Below are 22886 nucleotides of genomic sequence, written 5' to 3'. Positions count from 1 at the left end.
GCACATCTGACTACATGGCCTAAGCATCCTGCACTAACCAGCAAATCCTCAACCATATCCCGCTCAGGCATAAATCGCATCGCTCCGTTGACTTCAACACAACCCATATGGAAGTGGAGCACAGGGAGTGCGGTGCCCACTCAAAGGGTTTACAATGCCTGTATCCCATGAAGCCCCATTCTGTACAGGCTCATTCTTCAGAGGAAAGGCAACAGGGATGAAGAAATGTTCCGGGCAGATTTTGGAAGCTAAAGGAGAAGTGGGAGTGGGGATTTTAGATCCATGACTAGGAGGATCAGCCTGCAGGATTCACAGACCAGCAGTAACTGATCTGGCATCCACTGATTCCTTCCTACAGCCTATTTACTCAGGCTGGGAGCAGAGGGCCTTATTCTCTGTTAGCGTAAATTGCCATAGTTCCACTGAAGTCCTGCCATAGTTCCACACGCTATCCTGCACAGTCCTATTGCAGGAACAGCCCATGGATACAGATGTGGCAGGATTTGTTCGTAAAGGAAAATACAAACGCAGCTGAACTGGTTGTGCAACTCCATGTGTGAAGTAGATTGCAAGCTCCCCTGGCAGTAATTTAGCATTTACACTGCAGCACCTAGAGGCCCAACCAGGGCTCCCTTATGCTGTTAGAACACAGAGGAAGACCACGCCTGCCCCAAAGAGCTTACAGAAGTGATCCCCAAATACGTAATGGAACCTGTCTGTCTCCCCACCCACCAGGAACTGCAGTCAGGAGCCATGGTGAAGAGGGGGCCATGATTGGAACCTGGGCTGGGAGCGCAGCCCATGGTCAGGGCTGGGAGCAGGGCCATGGCTGGGGCCCAAGCTGCGGCTGGGTCGGAGCAGAGCTGGGGGCAGAGCAGGGCTGGGTGGGGCTCCCTTCCTGCTCCCCCAGCGGCTGGCCTCATCGTGTCCCCTGAACATTTCTCACAGGGGGGCATGCCCCACAGTTTGGGAACCAGTGTCTTACAGTGTGACAAGGTGACTGTGTCTCCACATAGGTGGGTACATCACCGAGCACCCCGATAAATCCTGTCCTTTCGCTCCCTCGTTGTTTTTACTAATCCACACAACTTGAAGCTGCTGTATTGTCGCACCATGGTCCTTCCCTCCGTGACCATGGTAACTGATTTGCTACAGCAAAGCTGCTCAGAGAAGCCCTTGACGGGCTGCTCTCCCAGCAAGGGGCTGCCTCAGGTAAACAACAGAGTTCATAGTGTTTTAGTTTGCTGCACAGCATCTGACTACTTAAAAAAATTAAACTACTCCCTTCCTGTGTCTTTGTAGTAGAACAGGGGCTTCCGCAGCGTACTCTCACACGTACGTATATACATACACACGTGCATGCCTGAAAAAGCAAAGGTGCTATGGATTCCTGCTATGCATGTGGTTCTGTACCACCCTGGGATTTCCCCTACAGGGAGAGAATCTTCAGGAGACCAGTTAAGTTAGCTTTATAGCCTCTTTGTGCTGCTTGAGCAACACACAGAAGCTGTGGGGGCCCTGAAAATCAGGGGCTATGTATTTCTTAAAAGACTGATCTACTGACTGCTATGGAAAGTGACTCTTCCACCCAACAATGACTTGACAGAGCCTCACATCAGTTGTGCCGTACAAGGATGCAGCAGCTGCTATAGGTGAACACGTATATGCAAGGTTAGACCAGCGCAAGAACTGCGAACACAGTTACGTGTGGGACAGACAAGATTGCTTGCGTCCGCTGCAGGCTGTTGTATTCTTTGCATTGTGCTATCCATAAAGCGCTAATGGGCCTTGCTTCAAAGCCGTTAATGGAGACTTGATGCCATCTTGCTCTGTCATGGGCTGTTGCTTCTCAGTTGCTTGGGTCAACTTGAGACGCTTTCAAGTTTGACTTCAGTGTGTCTTTATATTGTTTGTACCGGCTACCACGAGACCGGGTGCCTTACTTTAGCTGACCAGGAAATATGGCCTTAGGTATTCTTGAGTCAGCCGTAGGAATGAGATCCAGACCAACCTAGCTGAGCTTTTATGAACATGCTTTGGATGCCAGACATCCAACAACAATTAAGGATTTAGATATTGCCAGTCTTGTTCTATCATTTGACCCTGCAAACAGACCAAAGACAGTGCACATGGAACTGATCAAATTTCCTAATGTGGTGGCAACGTGTTGTAAGCATGACTGCCCGATAGACATTTAGCTTAGTACTTATTTTAACACCCCTACCATTCCATAGGAGGTGTGACAGCATTCCAAATGCAGAGCTGGGCCGTAGCTGTCTAATTGGTAATCTCATCAATTGTAGCATTCTGTGACCACATATTCCCTAGGTAGCAAAACTTCAACGTGGGGTTCATTGACTTAGCTAAAGCTTTTGACTTTGTGAATTGTGAGGGACTCTGGACTCTATTGTTCATCTTTGGATGCTCTGCAAAATGTTATTTCTGCCATTTGGTCCGTCCGTGGTGGGATGATGGCCAGAGTAGTGGAAATGATGAGATATCGGACCCCTTTCCAGTCATCAGTGGCACCAAACAAGATTGCACGCCGGCTCCCAAACTCTTTTCCATCTCTTTTCTGGCTGTCCTTATGGATGCATTTCATGACATTGACAGAGGAGTATTTATCCAATTCCACACTGACGGGAAAACTGAAAGTACCATACCAATCTGTGCCAGGGGATGCGAACATCTACCCAGTTATTAAGATCAACAATGCTCCCCTCAGGACCATGGAGACGTTTTACCACCTAGCACAATAATGGCTTAATCCTGAGAACGTGTGTGTGTGGGGGGGCAGGGATAAAGATAGCTGTCCATGTGGGTCATCTAAGGTTGCAGGGGTGAGTTTTAAGATTCCCAGGGGAGTTAGAGCCCTTACACCAGATATCATGGGAAGAGGTCTTCTTGGGCAGTGTAGGAGGAAAGGTAGTAGGGGAATTCTTAGGTTCATGAGGAAGGAAGGTAAGCTTTCAATTCTCTTGAACCATGTACTCCGATCTTATGGTGGTAAGGGCTACATGAGGGATAGATTAGAGAGATTTGCTATCCTGCCACAGGACATTGGTGCTTCAGCAGCCCCCAGACTGAATGGCATCCTGGAGTACACATCACAACACAAAGTCATGATGCTGTGACACAAGTTATGAAGAATCATCATCACATCATGCAGGCCCTGAAAATTACCAGGGAACCCTTTAATACCCTGCAAGTTCAATGCCTACCTATGTCCTCTAAATTATGACGACTCCAGAAGAAAAAGAGATAAGGGGGATATCAAACCTAGCTGTATTGTAGCCACAGCCACTCTACAAACATCTCTGTCACAGCACAGACCCCATCAGAAGCACGGCCTAGTGGTCTAAGCACAGGACTGGAACCAGGAACTCCTGAGTCTAATGCCAGTTCTAATATTGACATGTTGAATAGACTTGCATCAGCCACACCACCTCCCTGTCTCACTTTCCCCATCTATATTTACCTACTGCCCAAGAAGTGACTTCTTCAGACATCTGCTGATTTATTACAGCCAAGGATCTAGCTTCTTCTTCTTTTAAACCTAAATGGACAATTCCATACCTTGCTCCTAATATATTTATGCCTGTTCTGCATGCGATAGCATTTGTTGCTGAGTAGGGCAGCCAGACTCCATATCTAATGAGTATTCAAGACTTGAAAACATGACTGCCAGGGACGGCTGTCACATGAAGTCAGCCAACGGCAGCAAAAATGTTTAGTGACTGAGCTCTGACAGGTGGTTATTTTCTAGTTTGACTAAGACAGCCAATACCCTCAGAGCTGATGCCAAGTCTGGGCTCTGAACTCACCTCTGCAAGTACTCAATTCCACCTGGCTTTACAGACAAAGCAAAACAACAAAAAACAAGAGGGCCAACTTGGCACTGCTGCAAGATGGGGAACAGACACAGTGTGACTTTAAAAATTCAAAAAATCCTTCAACTCATGTTCAAACACATACAAATCAGCAGCAACAATGCAAGGTCTCTGCTGGTGAAGCCATGAACAGAATATATCAGAGCCATCATGTCTGTCTGTCATTTGAGATCAATGCAATGCAGACACCATCACCCCCCTGAACAGATTTGTGAAAGGATCAGAGGTGGGTTCAGGTTGCAGTTCTACAACCTGCAGTTTGCAGATAGCCTCAAACTCTCACTTACAGAGCCCTTTCAAACCTCTATTACAGATACCAATCTGAAAAGAGCTCACCATTAAAAACTCCAGGGTGCCTTGTCTGCTTGGAATGCTCCAGCCATGTAAATCAACCATAATCCTGGTTTATCCAGACAGGTGAGATGTGTGTACAACTGGTTTGTGTCACCAGAGAACACACCACTGAATTTGAGCCTCTGCACATACCCAGAGTTACAACACAGTGGTATCTGCTGTACTGTGCTGTACTTAAGTAAGTGAGGGATTTCTGATCACTCCATGTGGTAACTACTGTATATTGACTGAAGCAGAGGCTTTTAGTAGAAGATAATTGATTATAGGTTCCTAAGATAAAATCACTGATTTTAAATTACTGAGGGTAGTTCTGACTCACTGAAAGTCATTAATTTTTTAATCACACACAATGCATTTTGAATTATTCCAAATTTACACCAATGCAGTCAGAATCTGGCCCCATGTTTTACTATACCCCATAGAAATGTCTTTAGTGTCCTAAATATACAACAGGTTTAGTTCTGCGGGGTGGGAGAGGGGTTCATATTACGTGACCCTCTAATTAAGCAACAGACAGAGGTCCAAAAGTCAGTGTATAAGAGACACTTTCCTTAATTTGTCCAAACTCCAACTCTCCCGTTTACATGACACTTTTGCCTTCATTCATGGTTTCCAAGTGTTTTACTTTTATGTGCGTGCTACTTTTTTTTCCTGTCTCCCCCTCTACGAATTGTATCTTACAATGTGGTGGTGAAGCTCACAAAGAAGCAGACTAGCCAGGAGACGTGCCCCAGGTGTTATAATAACCTTAGACAAAAATGCACTGCATTTGAAATACTGAAATTTGTTCCATCTCCCTCCCTCCAACTCCACATCTCCCTCTCTCTCTCTCACACATCTCTTCTTGCATGTCTAGCCACCACCTTAAACTTCAGCATGACCAAAAGTCAGCTCCTTATCTCTTCCTCTGAAAATCTCCCTCCACACTCCCATTCACTGTCACAATTCTCCATATCACTCATGTCTGTAGTCTGGTGTTCAGCTTCGACTTTGCTCTCTCGACGGAAGAATCCAATGCACCGCTACAGACTAGGGACCGAATGGCTAGGCAGCAGTTCTGCGGAAAAGGACCTAGGGGTGACAGTGGACGAGATGCTGGATATGAGTCAGCAGTGTGCCCTTGTTGCCAAGAAGGCCAATGGCATTTTGGGGTGTATAAGTAGGGGCATTGCCAGCAGATCGAGGGACGTGATCGTTCCTCTCTATTCGACATTGGTGAGGCCTCATCTGGAGTACTGTGTCCAGTTTTGGGCCCCACACTACAAGAAGGATGTGGAGAAATTGGAGAGAGTCCAGCAAAGGGCAACAAAAATGATTAGGGGTCTGGAACACATGACTTATGAGGAGAGGCTGAGGGAACTGGGATTGTTTAGTCTGCAGAAGAGAAGAATGAGGGGGGATTTGATAGCTGCTTTTAACTACCTGAAAGATGGATCCAAAGAGGATGGATCTAGACTGTTCTCAGTGATAGCAGATGACAGGACAAGGAGTAATGGTCTCAAGTTGCAGTGGGGGAGGTGTAGGTTGGATATTAGGAAAAACTTTTTCACTAGGAGGGTGGTAAAACACTGGAATGCGTTACCTAGGGAGGTGGGGGAATCCACTTCCTTAGAAGTTTTTAAGGTCAGGCTTGACAAAGCCCTGGCTGGGATGATTTAGTTGGGATTGGTCCTGCTCTGGGCAGGGGGTTGGACTAGATGGCCTCCAGAGGTCCCTTCCAACTCTGTTATTCTATGATTCTCTCTTGCCCAGAAGATCCAGGCCACATCCAAATCTTCCGGCTGTTTCTTCCTCCACAACATCTCTAAGATCTGCCAACCCATCAGAATTCTTATTCAGGCCCTCATCATCTTCAGCCTTGATTACTGTAACTTCCACATCGTCCCCGCAAGTCCATTCAAAACACACGTGCACAGATCATTTAGTAGATCATTCCACTCATTAATCCCTCTACTGGCGCCCTCTATTTCACTACTTCAAATAAATTCAAGTATGTGCACTCATCTTAAGGTCCTTCGGAACTTGATTTCTCCCTGCTTCTCTTCTCATCTCTTATCACATTGTCCCGTGCCTTGTGCACCCATCTTGTGCAGACATCTCTGTACCTTCCTCAAGCATGAATACCCTCCTTGAACTGTTCCATAAGGCCACTCTTCCCCTCCTTTCAAATTCCTCCTCAAGAATCTCATCTGCTCTGACTCCAATAAAAATTAGCCTATTACTGATGGCTTAAGGTGTACCTGAGAATTCACACCTATTTTACATATTTGAACTCCGTTTAAAAACTACAGTTGTATCTATATAACTACAAATCAGTCCCTCTGTCCTCCACTCTTCATGTGTCACTTGCCTCCTTAGATCGTAAGCTCCCTGCAGCATGTATGCCCTCTGCCTTCATATATGCTTGTGCAGCACCCAGCACAATGGTGTCTTGATACTGATTGTGCCCTCTGGGTGTTATGAGACTACAAATATTGAAGTGTAACAGCAGCTCAGGAATGAATATTCCAAGCCTGTTCCTGTTGCCGTTTAGCCTTTAAAGGGAATTGGACATTAGGGGCCAGTTTCTCTCCTGAGCCAGTGCCCCAATTCCCAGAATCAGCCCTGGCTTGGATGCCTCTTGGAGTTGCTTCTAGGCAGCTCTAAGGTAGGATAAGGACTTTATATCAGTGGAGGACTGATGTAGTATAGGGTAGCTCCATCATATCCCTACCCCAACAACGGGCCAGGCATACCCCCTTTACCCAGGTGTGTGGGTGTATCTGGAGGAGGGAGGCAGGCAGGCAGGCCCAAAGGCACAGCGACTGGATTCAGCACACCTGCACCAGCAGGGAGTTCCCCGTTGACATAGGAATTCTCTGTTACCTGGCTCCAGCCCATTTATGCCACCTTAGTAGCACGAAGTGGGCTGGATTTAGTTCGGGAATCCAGCCCTATGACTACTGAATCTCTCACCAAGAAAACACACTATAACCTGTTTGTACCTCCCATGAAGCTCTCTTATGAGAACAGAAATATTCCTCTCGGAAGAACAGCAGACACATACATAATAGATGCTGGAGAAAGCCTATTGGATTGCAGAAGAGTAATTTAAAAACTTCACCTATGTAGCTCTTGAGGCTTCAAGCACGATTTCTTTTCTGACCTCTAATGAGCGGTGCACTCCATGTATCTTTTATTGGCCAAGCTTGTCCTATAAGAAATAAATATTCAATTACTGCAACAGTCAATAAAATACAATTATGTTGAATAAACCATTTATAAAAACATACCATCCTGATGAATACACTTTGTTTAATTGCGTCCTTAATTTGGTGCACATTAGCAATAATGAAAAGCTTTTAGCACCCTGAAAAGCATCCAATTTCTTCGGGGTGGTTTAAATATCCACAGACCATATCTACGTATCTATATATATCTACACACATATACACACACACACACACCCTACTACAGTATTAGATTTAACAACAGCAGCATTTCAGTATTTTACAGGATATTTATGCAAACTTTAATCTGCAGTAACTTTACAGGTCATTTACTGGGAAAATGAAAGAGGCAGAGGAGTAGCTGTAGAATGTCTCTGTATTAAGTGTGGTCTAGTTATTAGAGAAGCAGATTGGGATTCCTGGGGTCTAGCCTTGATTCTGGAAATGACTTTTCATGCGTACTTGGGCAAATTATTTCACTTCTCTGTACCTCAGTTTCACCATCTGTAAAAGAGGCATAAATGATACTACTAATTATTGTTAAATGCTTTGAGATACTTGAATAAAAGGCCTTATAAAAACAAGTGTATGCAGAAAGACATAGATCTAGTCAGACAGACGCAGACACTCAGACTGACATACTAGAGCTGTGCAAATAATTCACAATTAACAAATTTCTTCAGTGAATTTAACCTTTTCATTTCTGCTCAAGTAGTATCTGGAAGCAGATCACAACTCCTCTGATCTCTTAATAGTTCAAATGTAAGTAAACATCTTTCGCACAGGTGGGGGTGAGCTGAGACTACAGTTATGAAAACAGTCTAGTTACTTTCCTCTTTGTCTGCTCACCCTCTCACCTGTTGCGTCCATTTGTTTAATCTGGTCACAATCTGAGACGGTGGCCGCTTTGTGGGAGGGGTTGCCTTTTATAAAACTGTTCGGATAGCACCTACTGCAATAAGACCCTGATCCTCAGTCGGGTCCTCTAGGCATCATTGTAATTCAAATTAATCTTTTCAAAATTGTTTTTAGTCTGTGGCTTGATCACAGATTTTCTAAACCCAAGCTGGGCTGTTTAGCTGGGAGTGGCCAGATAAATCATACAGGGCTATTTCCTGTTCCCTGGCTGGATGAAGGTGCATACTCAAATGTGCACATTTAAAATCTGTTTTCCACAAATACTTGTGTACATGAGATTTGCCTCCTGTGAAGGTTTCTGCTAGTAAAACTCTATCATTTAATACTTGTGGAAAGTGAACCCCAAAGGGGCTCAACGTGGTTGAAGCAAATTCATTTTAAAATGTAATTAATATTCACATTCTTTTGCATTATTCCCTCTGCTTTCACACACTCTCTCTGTGCCTCAGTGGTTCACACACACACTCTCTCTCTTTTCTTGCGAAGCTCCATCCTTCATGCTGCCCGTTTGAGGGGCATATTTCTTCACACTCTCACTCCATGTGTTGCCAGAAGTACGGGGTAGGTGCCACTTGGCAGAGAAGATGGCTCTAACTTTTAGTTTGGAGATGTTGCTATGCTATATAACCCTATTATTAAGAAAATAATGAGACTGATAGGATTCCTATTCCTGCTGCGGATGCATATAATTACACCGCTGTAAGTCTTCAGAGGCCTGCGTGGGAGGGGAAATTTTATATTTTCTTAAATCACAATATTTTAAAGGAATTACAGTATTACACAGAGGAAAAACTGAGATGCTTCAGTAGATAGCAGCAGGTGCTGTGGCACTAGAGATGAAAGAAAGTGACAGATGACACAAAAGAGCCAGGCTCCACCTTCACTCTGTGGTCTGGAAGGGCAGGAAGTCCCTGTGAAACAGACTCTTTCAGGTTAATCACTATGATTTAGTCATGAAGGCAAATTACAGTAAGTGTAAAACCACAGGGCCTAGGGTGACCAGATAGCAAGTGTAAAAAACCGGGACGGTGGTGCGGGGTAATAGGTGCCTATATAAGAAAAAGCCCCCAAAATCGGGACTGTCCCTATAAAATCAGGACATCTGGTCACCCTAACGGGGCCTGAGACTCAAGCAGGAAGAGATTTAATTAGTGTTTCTGGGAGAAACAGAGGGAGTGTCAGAGTTATGGATGATACCACGCCTCCTTGTTTGGAAGGCTCGATCCCAAGGCCACCCTGCCTCGTCTTGGTAAACACGTACACATTCAACACACTGTCCTATCATGTCACACAACTCCTCACACCACTGCAGCAAGTTTTCCTGATCCGCTTCCTCCTCATCCCCAAACCTTTGCTTTGAGCTCAGTTCCCTGGAAGGGTCTTTGATTAAGGCAGAGGTGGGCAAACTGTGGCCTGTAGGCCGAATCTGGCCTGTCAGGGCTTTGGATTCGGCCCGCGGGATTGCCACCTGCCGTGGCGCTGCGGGGTTAAGGCAGGCTCCCTGCTTGGCCTGGCCCTGCGCCGCTCCTGGACGCGGCTGGCACCACGTCCCTGCAGCCCCCGTGTGCGTGTGTGGGCAGGGGTGGGGACAGTGGGCTGGGGAACCGCAGCCAATGGGCACTTCAGGAGAGGTACCTGCAGGCAAGGGCAGCACGTGGAGCCCTCTGCCCCCTCCTCCCCCAGGGGCCACAGGAATGTGGTGCTGGCTGCTTCCGGGAGCGGCACGGGGCCAGGGCAGGCAAGGAGCCTGCCTTAGCTCCGCTGTGTGCTGCTGCCACTCCAGAGCCGCTCAAGGTAAGCGGCGCCGGGCCAGAGCCCACACCCCGAACCCCTCCTGCACCCCGCACCCCAACCTCCTTCCCTGAGGCCCCTAAACCCTTGCCGCAGCCCGCACCCCTCCTGCACCCCAACCCCCTGCCCCGAGCCTCCTGCCGCACTCCTCCTGAACCCCAACCCCCTACCCTGAGCCCCCTCCCACACTATAGATTCCTAGACACTTCATAGAGCAGGGTTAAAGGCCAGGTGATTGGCTTTTGGGTCATGTGGTGACAAGGCATCCTGATACAGCAGATCATCAGTTCAACCAGCTGTTGCCAGTCCTTCCCCCCCCCCACCATATGTGCTGTCTGTGCAGGAGGTAGGAAAATGGATACACACACAAGGTCCACATGCCCCTTTGAGGGGCAGGCAGCAGCTAGGGGTCATGTGCCTTCTGGATGTTTGCAAGAGGTCAGTGTCTTTACGGTGGAAAAGGAAGGGGAGATATTTTGGTGGATCTGGCCCAGTTTAATCTTAAACCCTCACTAACTCTGCCTGACAGGAAAGCTTCGAAAAAAAGGTGACCCATATGGTATTTTGATAGTATTGGCGCTTGCATGGGCCATCAGCCCCATTCACTATCCTGTAACTGTAGCCACTGTATAAATAACTAATTGCACTGGAATTTTATGGCTCTTACATAGCAGTCATCACTGTGATATGAAAACATTACTGCATATAAATCCAATTAGATTCCAGAGTGAACTGTGTAAGTACAATTGGACCCCGTGGAGCAGCGTTGAGAAGACTGCACAAGGCCATGGAACTAGATACTAAATTACAGTCAATCTAGCTCCTCTTTAGTTGCATTAAAATACTAATGTCACTATAATAAAGGCCCGTTTCCTGTGACAACTGCCTCCCCTTGCAACACTGAAGCCAAGTGAAGTTGCTGCACTGCCTGATGGCATTTAACTGCTCTGCACAGCTAATTTTGTGAGGTCCCTAGGAGCACATGGATGCCTGAAAACATTAACCGGATAGACTCTTCTTAAATATTAAACACCACCCCAATCCCCCTATGATTTTAATTTAAACTGAGGTACAACTAAAGCTGTTCTCACTGTTTCCTTCACAAGCACAGCATTCTGGGCAACAGCTCAGCAGGCCTGGGTCTCTTCTGGTTCCTGTCTTTCTACTGTTAATCAAGTCAGAATTCTGCAACAAAGTGACCATGTATGCCTTGTCCCAGAAACTTTGCTCACAAGTGTTCCATCATTTGGATTGAATCATTAGGGAACATGGGGAAGGGAGAGTAGGGGCTGGGTTGAAACACTTAGGGGTGTGTGTAATGAATAGCAGCAGCTCTGGAATATAAATAATATGTATAATTTTTGCTTTATATTTCCAAAGCACTATGCTAGAAAGCGTTGAGTGGAGTTTAACAAACAACAACAATACATACAAAAATCTTACATAATACTTTTCACACCAAGATCTCAAAGTGGTTGTCACAGAGCATGCTCCCACAGCCTGCATCTCACTTTATAAGCATTCCTGCATAGGCTCACCATAGTGTGCTCTATTTACAGTAGGTCTTCTACAGCTTGAAGCTTCTGCCTATATTGTTCTTCAGACAGACCCATCCCATCTAAAATGCAGTGTTGCCAATTCTCATGATTTCGTCATGAGTCTCCTGATAATTGTTTTTCTTAAAGCCCCAGCTCCTGCAATTAAATGGAAATGTGATGATGTCAGTCGTCATTCTTAAAGAAAAAGTATGTTTCTAACCCTCACAGCTGTGGAGAAAGCTTCAGAATGCGACCCCAGTGCACCCTAAAGGTTCAAAAAGCAGAAGGCAAATACAAAGAACACCAGATCTATTATTTTACATAATCTCATGATTTAAAAGCCAATCTCATGATTTTGGGGGAGCCTAACATTAGTTTTGAACATTTGGGGTTGGCAGCATTGAAAATGGCCACCTTTACAGCATCATACTCAGCCATATAATTAGCTTACGCTTCTCTCCAGAGGTAGGAAGTCAATCAGAAGGCCAATACCCTCTTCTCCCAGCCCACTGCTGAAGTCACCTTCTTAAACATTAACAAAAAGGCATCGGTGTCATCTGTTGGGCTCATTTTGCACTGTCCCATGCCCATCATTCTGTTATCATTCCTTATTGGGGGGCACACCATCTTCTCCAAGAACTGTTGTTGCACCTGTGATTGGCCTAAAATCAACTTGCCAGGACAACAAGGACTGTCTCCCCTGCTGCTGGGTCTGTTGAAATTCCTGGAGAGTTTTCTGTAACTCCTTTTGCTGTTCAACTATCCAGTGCACAAGTTCTTCCATGGTACCCGCTCCACTGTGCCTTCTAGGTGACTTTCCTTTCTGGCCTTTCTCCTACACCAGAAGGGGAATATCCCAGACAAGCCCTGACTTTTCACAGGGTATGCTTTACCACACCCTGCATCTCGCTTTGCAAGCAGTGCTCACACCTATGTAGGTTCACCACAGTGTGCTTTATTTACAAAGTCTTGTGCAGTTTTCTGTCCCCACAGTCCAAGTCTTTCCCCAAGCTTCACCCTATTCCTATTCCCTAGGTACAGGGTGAGAGATAGTGGGGAGACCTCACCCCTCTGAGATCCTGGGTTTCTTTTCCCTTCCTTTTCCTCACACCTCCCCCCCACCTACTTTCAACCATCCCTAACTGATGAGCAGAATCCCCTTATTAACTGGTTAATCATAGAATCATAGAATATCAGGGTTGGAAGGGAACTCAGGAGGTCATCTAGTACAATCCTCAACTAAATCATCGCAGCCAGGGCTTTGTCCAGCCTGACCTTAAACCCTCAAAAGGAAGGAGATTCCACCACCTCCCTAGGTAATGCATTCCAGTGGTTCACCACTCTCCTAGTGAAAAAGTTTTTCCTAATATCCAACCTAAACCTCCCCCAATCACCCAGTCCTTAATTAGTTATCTCCCCAATTCAGCCCTTGCAGGGAAGCTTACAGCCTTAGGCTACTCCCACTCTGTCAAAGTGCCTTGCAAAAGAAGATAAATATCATTATCCCCATTTTACTGATGAGCAAACTGAGACCAAGAGAGAGGAAAGGTCTTGCCAGGTTAATGGTAGAATCAGGAACAGAACTCAGGGATACTGACATACAGTACAGCACCCTACTCCCTCAGACCACACTGACGCCAGCCCCAGGCCCACTGATGTTTCTGTCATTTCCTTGAGAAACAATCTGGCCCATTCATTACATTTTCTGGAGAACATTTTCTTTTCATGGAAAACAGCTATTTAGGTATCTAAATATAGATTTAGATCCTAACTTTGGGCACCCAGGTTAGAAAATGTTGGCCTTCAAGAACAAACCAAATTCACCCTGGGTGCAAGTTACGAGAATTGCATCAGGAGTGAATTTGACCCAACGGCTCTAAAGGCAACAAGACATGACATATCATAATTCCAGGTACTTCTGGTGCAGAAATGCTCTCTGTGTGCTTCCTAGGGACTCCCAAAACTTAGAGCGCTTGACATCACACACAAACGCTCTTCCACTTCTTCTGTTAGCCTAAACAGATCTTACTTTTATAGGGACTGACTCCTTGACACTCTCTTCTGCTCCCCTTCCCTCTAATTTCCAATGATTCAGTCTTCTTTGGTTTGGAGTAAATGCCTCAGTATCTTGCCGAGCTGATGACTGTTTGCAAGATGCAGTAATCCATCCAAAAAAAAAAAATACATAGGGCAGTTGCTGTGGCAACCGTGTGTACCACAAACCATGAATTTTAATCTCTTAAATTTCCTGATACTTTTCAGGCCAGAAGGAGGGGAAATCATTGATTTTTAAGGCAAACAGGCAATCAAGAGGGAGTACACTACGAGTCACAGACTCTTCTGCCTAGCACAACTTGTTAATGCCCTCTGCGCTCCTCCCCCAAAAAAACCTCAATAAACAGACTCATTTTCTGGCAGGGGCTTTGGGACCCCACGCTCTTGTTACCTGCTTTAATACAGAACAGTGCTACGGAACAGGGTGGTCACTTTGTTTTTAATGGTTTCACCAGGAGGAGGTAAAAACAAATACCTATTGTGATGGAAAGCTGTGTAGACCCAAAAACATATTCATGCGAACACAGGGCTGTGGTTGTGTCCCTCCCAAATCCCAAAAAAGAACAAGAGGGACATCTCCAAAGTTTCTCTAACTCCAGTCTATTTGCACTACCATAATCAGAACAAACAGAACCAAACCATCTCCCAAGTTTAACTGACCCACGGTCAGCACTCCACAATGAAACCTTCACCTCAATAACAATTAACTGATGATTCAGCCCAATTGTTGAGCAGTAGTATCCTGCATGCAATACACAGCACATGCCTTGGAGCCAAGGAGTTGCTAGTTGGAGCCATAAAGCAGATTGCCTATCCTGTGGAGAACTATCAGACAAAAAGCTTAGAAAACAGAACACGTACATTGCCTTATTTAGAAAGATCTTTGGCTCTTTACGTGTTGTTGGAGTGCTCTGAATATCATCACACATATCTCACTGTAGTAAGATGCCAACTTCCTATTCATAGCATGGGATATACTGAGCAATTTCAATTCCCTTCTCCAGATTAAGGAGCAAAAAGGATGTGCGCTTGCCACACTAACCAAGGGATCTATTCACCCCTTGATATGCATGTATAACTTCCTATTACTGTTGCTGGGAATTATACACATGCTTCAGGAACAGAACATACCCCCAACAAGTCGTAGGTCTTTCTACAGATTGTGCCAGGATTCCAGTTGCACACAGACATTTTGGCTGGGATCTTCAAACCCAGGCCTGCACGGAAACTAATAAATTCATTGCATATGAAAACCAATTGAGTTCCCTGCAGTCAGCACCATTCCAGTGCACACCAAGTGAATTAGCAATGATGGGACACTTAAAGTGAAGTGGATTGATATGTATTTGTAATTATGATCTGAAGAGCAGCAGAGATTGCCAAGAATGATGGAGACAGAGCTTTGGCAGAGCTTTGGTTAGTTAATTGGAGGACTAATAGTCTTTTTAATAATTTTTAATACCAAATAAACACAACTCTCAGTACATAAACTATTTATAAAAAGTAAAGCACATGCCCTCTCTCTACTCTAGATAGTGCCTATACTGATGTTAAAGCAAAATAGAGAAACACAAGTCTGAAATGCAAAGATTAGCGACCATCCCAAAACCTTGTAATAAAACAACTACGGATCAAAAAAACCTTCATGTTTAAATGGATGAGTTTGATCATTCTGAACGCAGGCAGAATGAATTCATTACAAAAATAACATTGTCAGAATTTTTTGGTATTTACCTTTTCTGAAGTTCTAAATACCCTTTATTATTAATAATAGTATTGTATTAGTAAGATTTATCCCTCCAGAGCTGTTCTGGGAGCCCCACAAAACACAGACAAGCTCCCTCCCCTGAGGGGATAATAATTTAGAATTAAGATATGACATAAGAAATGAAGAATGATTCAGGTGACTGAGGTGGCACTGACTGAGTTTGATTGGTAGGAGATGAACCAGCAAATAAATATACCATAAAATCCATTGTGTGCAAGCACAGAAAATTCAGTGCCACTGTAAATGGCCCTTGTAACTTACTCCATGACAAGCCAAGGAGACAGTGGTCTTAAAAACAACTGGAATTGATTACAGCCACCTGGCCTGAATTAGGCAAGGGTACAACCCCTCTCCACAACAAGATTTACTACAGGTATTTCTAACTCTAGTCCAGAAAGAAAGTCAAAATAGATATATAGATATAGATAACCATGACTGAAGCCCACCGCCCAGGTTCAGAAGTTTTCCAGGAAAATAAACTGGAGTTGATATATTTAGGCCCTTCATCTTGGTATGTTAAGATATATGAGTTATTGAATGTTCCCTTCTCCACCTTCCCCTAAAAGAGATGTCTAACGCAACCACTGGTGTAATGTACAATGAAGGGTCCCAGACAGCCAGCAAAGAATTCTGTTGTACCCAATAGGAGTATAGATTGAGTACAGTTGGAATAAAGACTTCAAGATTTGGCCCCTAAGTGCTTTGGCATCCCTTAGGGTGACAAGCGCTATCGAGATACAAAAGATCAGAGCTGGTCAGTTTGCTGCTTTCCAGACATCTAGGGTTTTTGGGTTCTTTTTTTAACCTGACCATGACCTTATTTTGAACGTGCCTAGTTTACCTTTCCTGGGGAGGAGGTTCCTTAATTTATGGCACTTGCAACAGGAAAATGAACATGGCTGCTTGGCATGGAAGGTACTTTTAATGCACAAATATTACAGTAGAGGTTATTCTGGAATGTGTCCTGGTTTACCCTCCTATTTTCACAGGCACCTAATGATTGTCCTAATAGCATCTCTCTCTGAAGTCGTAATAAGCTTACATATGAACCCATTCAGCACACATTAAAAAGTAAGAGATGCTCCTTTGATTATAGTCTTTGTGGAAATCTCTGATCATTTGTTTTGGTGCTGCACAACAGCAATTAGGATGTGCTGCTGGGAACCTATTCAGCAGACAGGAGCTGTGGGTTTTGGAGACACCTTAGAGTGCCATGGCAACAAATTCACCTCCACTTCTCGGAGCATAAATCACTGGGATTCTTGCTGCCATCAAGGCGAGCCGAGCACACTCCACCACTTCCAGGAATTAAGAAATAAAAGGGGCCTAATTAAGCTGCTCCTACAAAAGCCTTAACCACGTTTATGAAGTGTCACGACAAGCTGCGCACTTCAGCTCCAATAAATCAGGCTGCTAACGTTGAAGTGAACATAGGGCTTCCTTTGTTGTGCTGCTGTAATGCTGCATCCTCAGGGTTCAAAGCAGCATCTGCTTCATTTAGTCTTTAGAGTGTTTCTTGAATTTCTGCAGTAAAGTGACACCACTTAAGAGAGTGGTGCATCAACCGTAATGCTCAGACATAGCAGGCATCTCTTTCACATTCCTGGGAAAGTTTGCTTAGTGGCAAGAGGACTGCTGCTGCATTCTAGTGCAGTTGTTCTCAAACTAGGGCCACCGCTTGTTCAGGGAAAGCCTCTGGTGGGCCGGGCCAGTTTGTTTACCTGTAGCGTCCACAGGTTCAACCGATCGCGGCTCCCACGGGCTGCGGTTCGCCGCTCCAGGCCAATGGGGGCTGTAGGAAGAGTGGCCAGCACATCCCTTGGCCCACGCCGCTTCCCGCAGCCCCCATTGGACTGGAGCAGCGAACCGCAGCCAGTGGGAGCCACGATCAGCCGAACCTGCAGACGTGGCAGGTAAACAAACCGGCCCGGCCCGCCAGGGGCTTTCCCTGAACAAACGGCAGCCCTAGTTTGAGAACCACTGTTCTAGTGTGTGTTCAGAAGTAACTGTATTCACTTTTTTGAATGAGGATAGTGGGTTGGGTTCTGCTGGGCAGTGGCAGCTTACTCCCTTTGCTACCTCCAAAAGGAAACTGAGATATCCTTGCATAGCCCAATGTGCAGAGAAAGAACTGTGTGTCCTCTTGGAAATGTCCCTACTCTTTAAGCATATAAGGCCTGATCCAAATCCAATGGATTTTTCTGGGCATTGGATCAGTCTCAAAGGACTTGCCTTCACTAGGAAAAAAGATGTGTTCTCAACTCGAATTAGCCAACAGGAGGGAAAATCCTAGTGAAAACAAGACGCTGCCTTGACGTCACTAGGATTTTACCTCATATTAACTAACTTGTGTGCAGAGCACATTTTCCTAGTGAAGACAAGGCCACAGAGAAGAACTAGATCATCTCTCAGAAACATCCTTATACCTTAAGCATAGAGTTCCTAAGCAGGATTCAAGAAGGCAGGCACTGAGTGAAATTCAGTCCTAAGTATTGGGTCAGCACAAGGCCTATGTGAGGCCTAGGTAGTGCAGAGGTCATCCCATGGACTTCTGCAAAGGGGTGAATTTCACCCAAAGAGAAGTATTGTCTCCTCTCAGACAGCTAATGGTCTACACAGACCACTTACACTTTGGCTTTAAACAAACAAAAAACCTCAGTACTGAACAGAAAGATGAATACCATTTCTTCCCAAGCAGACTTGCTGGGGTTAAAGCACAATATAGCCTTTCAATCAGAGGCTTGTGAAACATTTCTCAGCATGGTGGTTTATACACTGCAGAAGTCAAGGGAGACTTTGTTTTAAATATTGGGAGCTCCTCAGAGAAAGGACAGTGTCTTCTTTTGTGTTTGGAAACTGCTTAAGAGTGAGCACATTTGTTTGGCTCTCCTTTAATCTAAATAATACATAACAAAAACAGTGGAAGCCTCCTCACTAGAAATACCTAAAACCAGACTGGGAATAGCATGGGGCAAAGCCTGAACCAACATCAGTCATAAAAAAACACATAAGGACAGGCATGGGCCAACAGAACTGTATGGAGTTTCTTTTTTAAAAAAACTAACCAGTGAGTGAGAGGAGAATGCCCTGGATACAGATGAAATTTAATTTTCACATTCTTGATTATTGTGCCATCTGCTATGAGAAGAGGCCTGGAAGCAGGGAATGTAAAATATGTCTAATTGAAATCAGCATGACATTACTTGCCCCAAAGTAATAATGGTTAGGGCAAGATTTGAAACATTAGTCAGGAGGCAGCAAACATGTCCATAAAGCAGAAGAAACAACGCATTGTCACTGAATGAAAGGTGGGGGGAAGGGAGGGTGGCGCCTTCCTCATTAGACCCAACACAAGGAAGGACATAAGTCAACTATTAACTGCCAGCAATTAGGAAGAAATGCACCCCATGGGCATGTGAGTCCATAAATATCCATTATAGAGTTTTTTTGTACCTTCTTGTGAAACACCTGGCACTGGCTACGGTCAGAAAGAGAATCTGGATCCGTGATCCAGTCTGACACTTCCTATGTTGCTGAATCATCTACCAGGACCTGCATCAGTTTCAGATCTGAAAACATTGTTATGGAGAACAGCAATTTTTATGTAGTTGTATAATTTAAAAACAGGACATTCCACAGGACCCATAGGAGATATGACTGAAAAGTTCCCCTGGGATCATACAGCCCAACCTCTGCATCAGTCAGGAAGGGTCTAAATGATCTGTGAAATAATGGAAGATTTAAATAGTTAATCTTTACCACGAGTGGAGCCTTAATCTCAGTTCAGTTGTGTCTCTTTTCTCGCTCAACATGCAATTTGAAAGCAACTCTGCCGCCTGCTAAAACATTGTTTTTAAATTTTTGTACGTATCAAAACCAGATTTGGAGGGTGATTGGCCTAGGTTTAGGCTGAAGTGTGTGGAGAGCAGCAGGATGTTTTGGTATGTTTTGAGAGCAGAAAGAAAGCCCTTTTTGAGAACTCTCCCAGTCAGATCGCACAGTTGTTGTTACGCCTCTTCCTAGGACAAGGGAAGTTGGCTCAGGTAATGTAACATTCAACTGTTCCATCACTACTGCTGGGGGGGGGGGGGGAGGGTTAAATTTCAAACATTAAAAGGGAAACTAAAATGCTTTACAAACATAAAACTTACTCCTAGATCAAGTCTCTGCATCATCTGCTGTACAAATGCATTTTAAGATAAAATATTTTACAATTTTTGCTTACTTAAAATTTGAAGTCACCACTTTGCATTTTCCTTGCTAGAGTGGATTACACCAAATCCACTTAGAATGGCAATGGTCTGAAGCAGCAGCAAGGTCAAGTGGCTGGAGCACAGGCTTGGGAGTCAGGAATTCTCGGTTCTATTCATAGTTCTGACAGTGACTCACTGTGTGACCATGGATAAATCACTTTAAGTTAGTTTTGTCTCAGTTTCCCAATCTATACAATGGGGGTTAGTAATAACTTCCTCCCAGGGAGTTTGAGAGGTTTAATTCAGTAATATTTGTTAAATGCTTTAAGATTTTTAGTGAAAAGCACTAGGGAAGGGCAATAAAGCTCCCAGGAGCACAGGATTCAAAATGTGGATTAAAAAAAAAAGCTTTTCAAATGACCTTCACTATAGTTTAGAATGCCACTATACAAGTTAATTCCTTCATACAAACTGAATGACAAATTGCTTTAAGTTGCAAGTGATAGATAAGAAAAAAATGGAAGCCTTCTACCTAAGCTCTGCTCACAATCCCTAAGCAACTCAGTTGCTGCTAAAGTGATCAGTATTGAAATAATATTAACATTTAGAGTTTGATTCTGAAAGCTCTCTGCTTGCAGAACTCATACTGAAGTCAACAGGAGTTCCTTGCACAGAAGGCTTGTGGAATCACACCATTATGTCATCATTAGGTTCCAGAATTAACACTATATTGCTATTAATGGTGACACAGTGAACCACCTGTTCTCTGTATATGTAGGGCATGGTGGAGCTGAGGTTCTTCATCATGCAGAATCCTCAGATGACTCAGATGACTTTGGGGGCAGATGCTCAGTTGGTAGTGGTGAGCTCCAGTGGCCTGGGAAAGCAGTCAAACATTTTGCCAAACTTTCTGAAGATCCTCTTCACAATCCACTTATGCTGCATGGTCAATGGTCACATAATTCAAAGGGAAAACCAGAGCTTGTTATGTTGTTGTAGGTCTGTAAGGATAGACTAAGCCACAGGAGCGGGGCCATGGGGTTGGAGTCAGCCAGAACCTGTGGGGTGTCATTGAGTTCTAGTGGTAAGAGAAATGAGGAAAAGTAGGACCACTGACCTGTGCAGTAAAAGAGCTGCTGCCATGCGGAGAGCTGGGAAGTGTGTGAGGAGGAAATGGGATCCTCATCCAAATCTTAAAGAAGGATCTGGGTTTGATTTTCAACCCAAGCTGTTATTTGAGATTTCACCTTCATATTTGGAGCCATTGCCTTCTTCCAAGCTGTTAAGCTGAATCCATCCAAATCATTTAGCTTGTGCCCAAGGAAAGGTCCAGTGTAGGGTCTCAAGGGGTGACAGGCAAAAGCAACATAGCAGTGAAATGTTAATGGTCTGAAAGGAAACAATGTTTTCCTTTCACAGCTATGGCATGCATGTCCCTCTTTCCCCCTCAGAGAGCATCTGCAAGTAGCAAGAGACCAGCAGCAGTGTCAGGGCTAAAAGATGTTGGTTGTTGCAATTGACCCTGGAGGGAGGGCCATGTGTATGCCAGATGTCACCGACCTGCTACCTTTTATCACGTGACTACACACCAGCCACAAGAGAGAGTGCTACAGGGGGCTACTAGACTGCCAGTTGTCCCTCACTGGCAGCAGATTGCATTAGGTCCTCAAAGGGGTCAGCAGAAGTGTGAGTGTCCCAAGGGCATCAAGGGTCAAAAAGTTCAGGCTCTTGATTGCTAATAAAATCTTGAGGGGTTGTTTCTGCTTTTAGAAAACACAGGGCTTACAGCTGCTCTCTCACAAGTAGCTCAGAAATGGGAACCAGCCTTTAAAACAAAATTGATTTTCTTGAGGATTTTAACTGTGCACTCTCATTCAGCTCACTTTGAATATTATTCATACGGAGAGAAAAACTCCTTTCAGTTGAGAGAGAGTTCAGTATTCACTCCCATCCCATGGGAGAGAGGGCCTCACTAACTTTCTGGTGACACACATGAACTGCTACTCTGGATACCAGATGCACTAATTATTAATTAGCCCTAAAAATAATTTTGGTCTGCTTCTGCTTATCAGCACCACCCTTACTCTACACTAGGAATCCATTTTAACTTCCACTAGTGAGAACAGCAAAACCAAGTGCTCTAGCGATGGATGTGCCGCGACTAGACAACAGAATAAATACTGGAGATATACAGGTAGACACTGTCTTGTTGAGAGATGTACAATGAGAGCTGTAGTTTAATGAGTCACACCCCTACTAATTTCTATCCACTCTGTTTCCAGTGTGCCTGTCATTTGTCGATTGGTATCTGCTCACAAAGAGCAGGATGGCCTTGGGCCACGTTGCAGAATTCTGAGGCACACCTGGTTTGCAGGCTATGCTTTATCCACTATGACATTAGTGTTTCTACTCACTATGGCTGAACATGTGTAGGTGACAGAGTTAGTTTCCCCTCTTTCAGCCTGATGAGCCCCGAAAAGGGATGAAGAATTAAGATATGGTGTTTCTAAGGAGAGCTGCACAGCTGGTGAAAACAGTGCAGGCTCTTCTTGCCCTGACTGAGCCCTCATGATTCCCAGACCTGAGCTTTCCTGCATCTCTCCCCAACATCAACTCTCTGTTGACAAGCTAGGTTTTCTCCCTCACTGATACTTCCTAATTTCCCTCTTCTGCAATGTGATGTCTTTACATCATTAGCTGTATCACATACCATGCACATGTTACACAATAAACTGTCCACTGCCTTAATCTATTTAACTCTATAAAGCCTTTTGGGACTCCTACAAAGACACCTTTATATTGTATTCTAGGAACAACTGCTTTTGCTCAAAGATACTCAAAAGAAAGAGGAGCTGAGTATCTCCTGCTGATTGCTTTGGCTCTGTTCAAATCCAACAGAGGAAGTGGAAGAATAATGGCTGATACCCAAGTCAGGCTTAAATTCTAGCTCTTTCATTTTGACACAACTTTAAATACCCTGCCTGAAAATACCAGCTACCATCACGAAAAACTGGTATTTACAGGTTGTTTTTCTGATCCTGTGACAGAAAGGGACTCATCATGTGATACGTTACCTATCCACAGATTTAAGCCAAAGACATCACCCCAGGCAAACAACCCCGGCTTCTGAACCAAAATTTCTCTAACACTTCTCACACCATTCCAGGACT

At 44.6% G+C, this 22886-nt stretch overlaps 1 protein-coding gene across 5 annotated transcripts in view; it reads right to left on the bottom strand.

Moving 5' to 3' along the window:
* TSPAN18 (tetraspanin 18) overlaps window positions 1-22886 on the bottom strand; it is a 167952-nt gene that overhangs the window by 25881 nt on the left and 119185 nt on the right. For 4 of the 5 annotated variants that reach the window (XM_074957013.1, XM_074957012.1, XM_074957009.1 and 1 more), the window contains one exon: window positions 7348-7437. The gene's annotated coding sequence lies outside the window, so the exon portion shown is untranslated. Of the gene's footprint in view, window positions 1-7347; window positions 7438-11700; window positions 11857-22886 lie in introns of all 5 variants that reach the window. The other variant, XM_074957010.1, reaches the window with a different exon arrangement.

This window comes from Natator depressus, chromosome 6 (genome assembly GCF_965152275.1).
Source record: "Natator depressus isolate rNatDep1 chromosome 6, rNatDep2.hap1, whole genome shotgun sequence".
NCBI lineage: Eukaryota > Metazoa > Chordata > Testudines > Cheloniidae > Natator > Natator depressus.
This window is presented reverse-complemented; position numbering and strand designations above follow the sequence as displayed.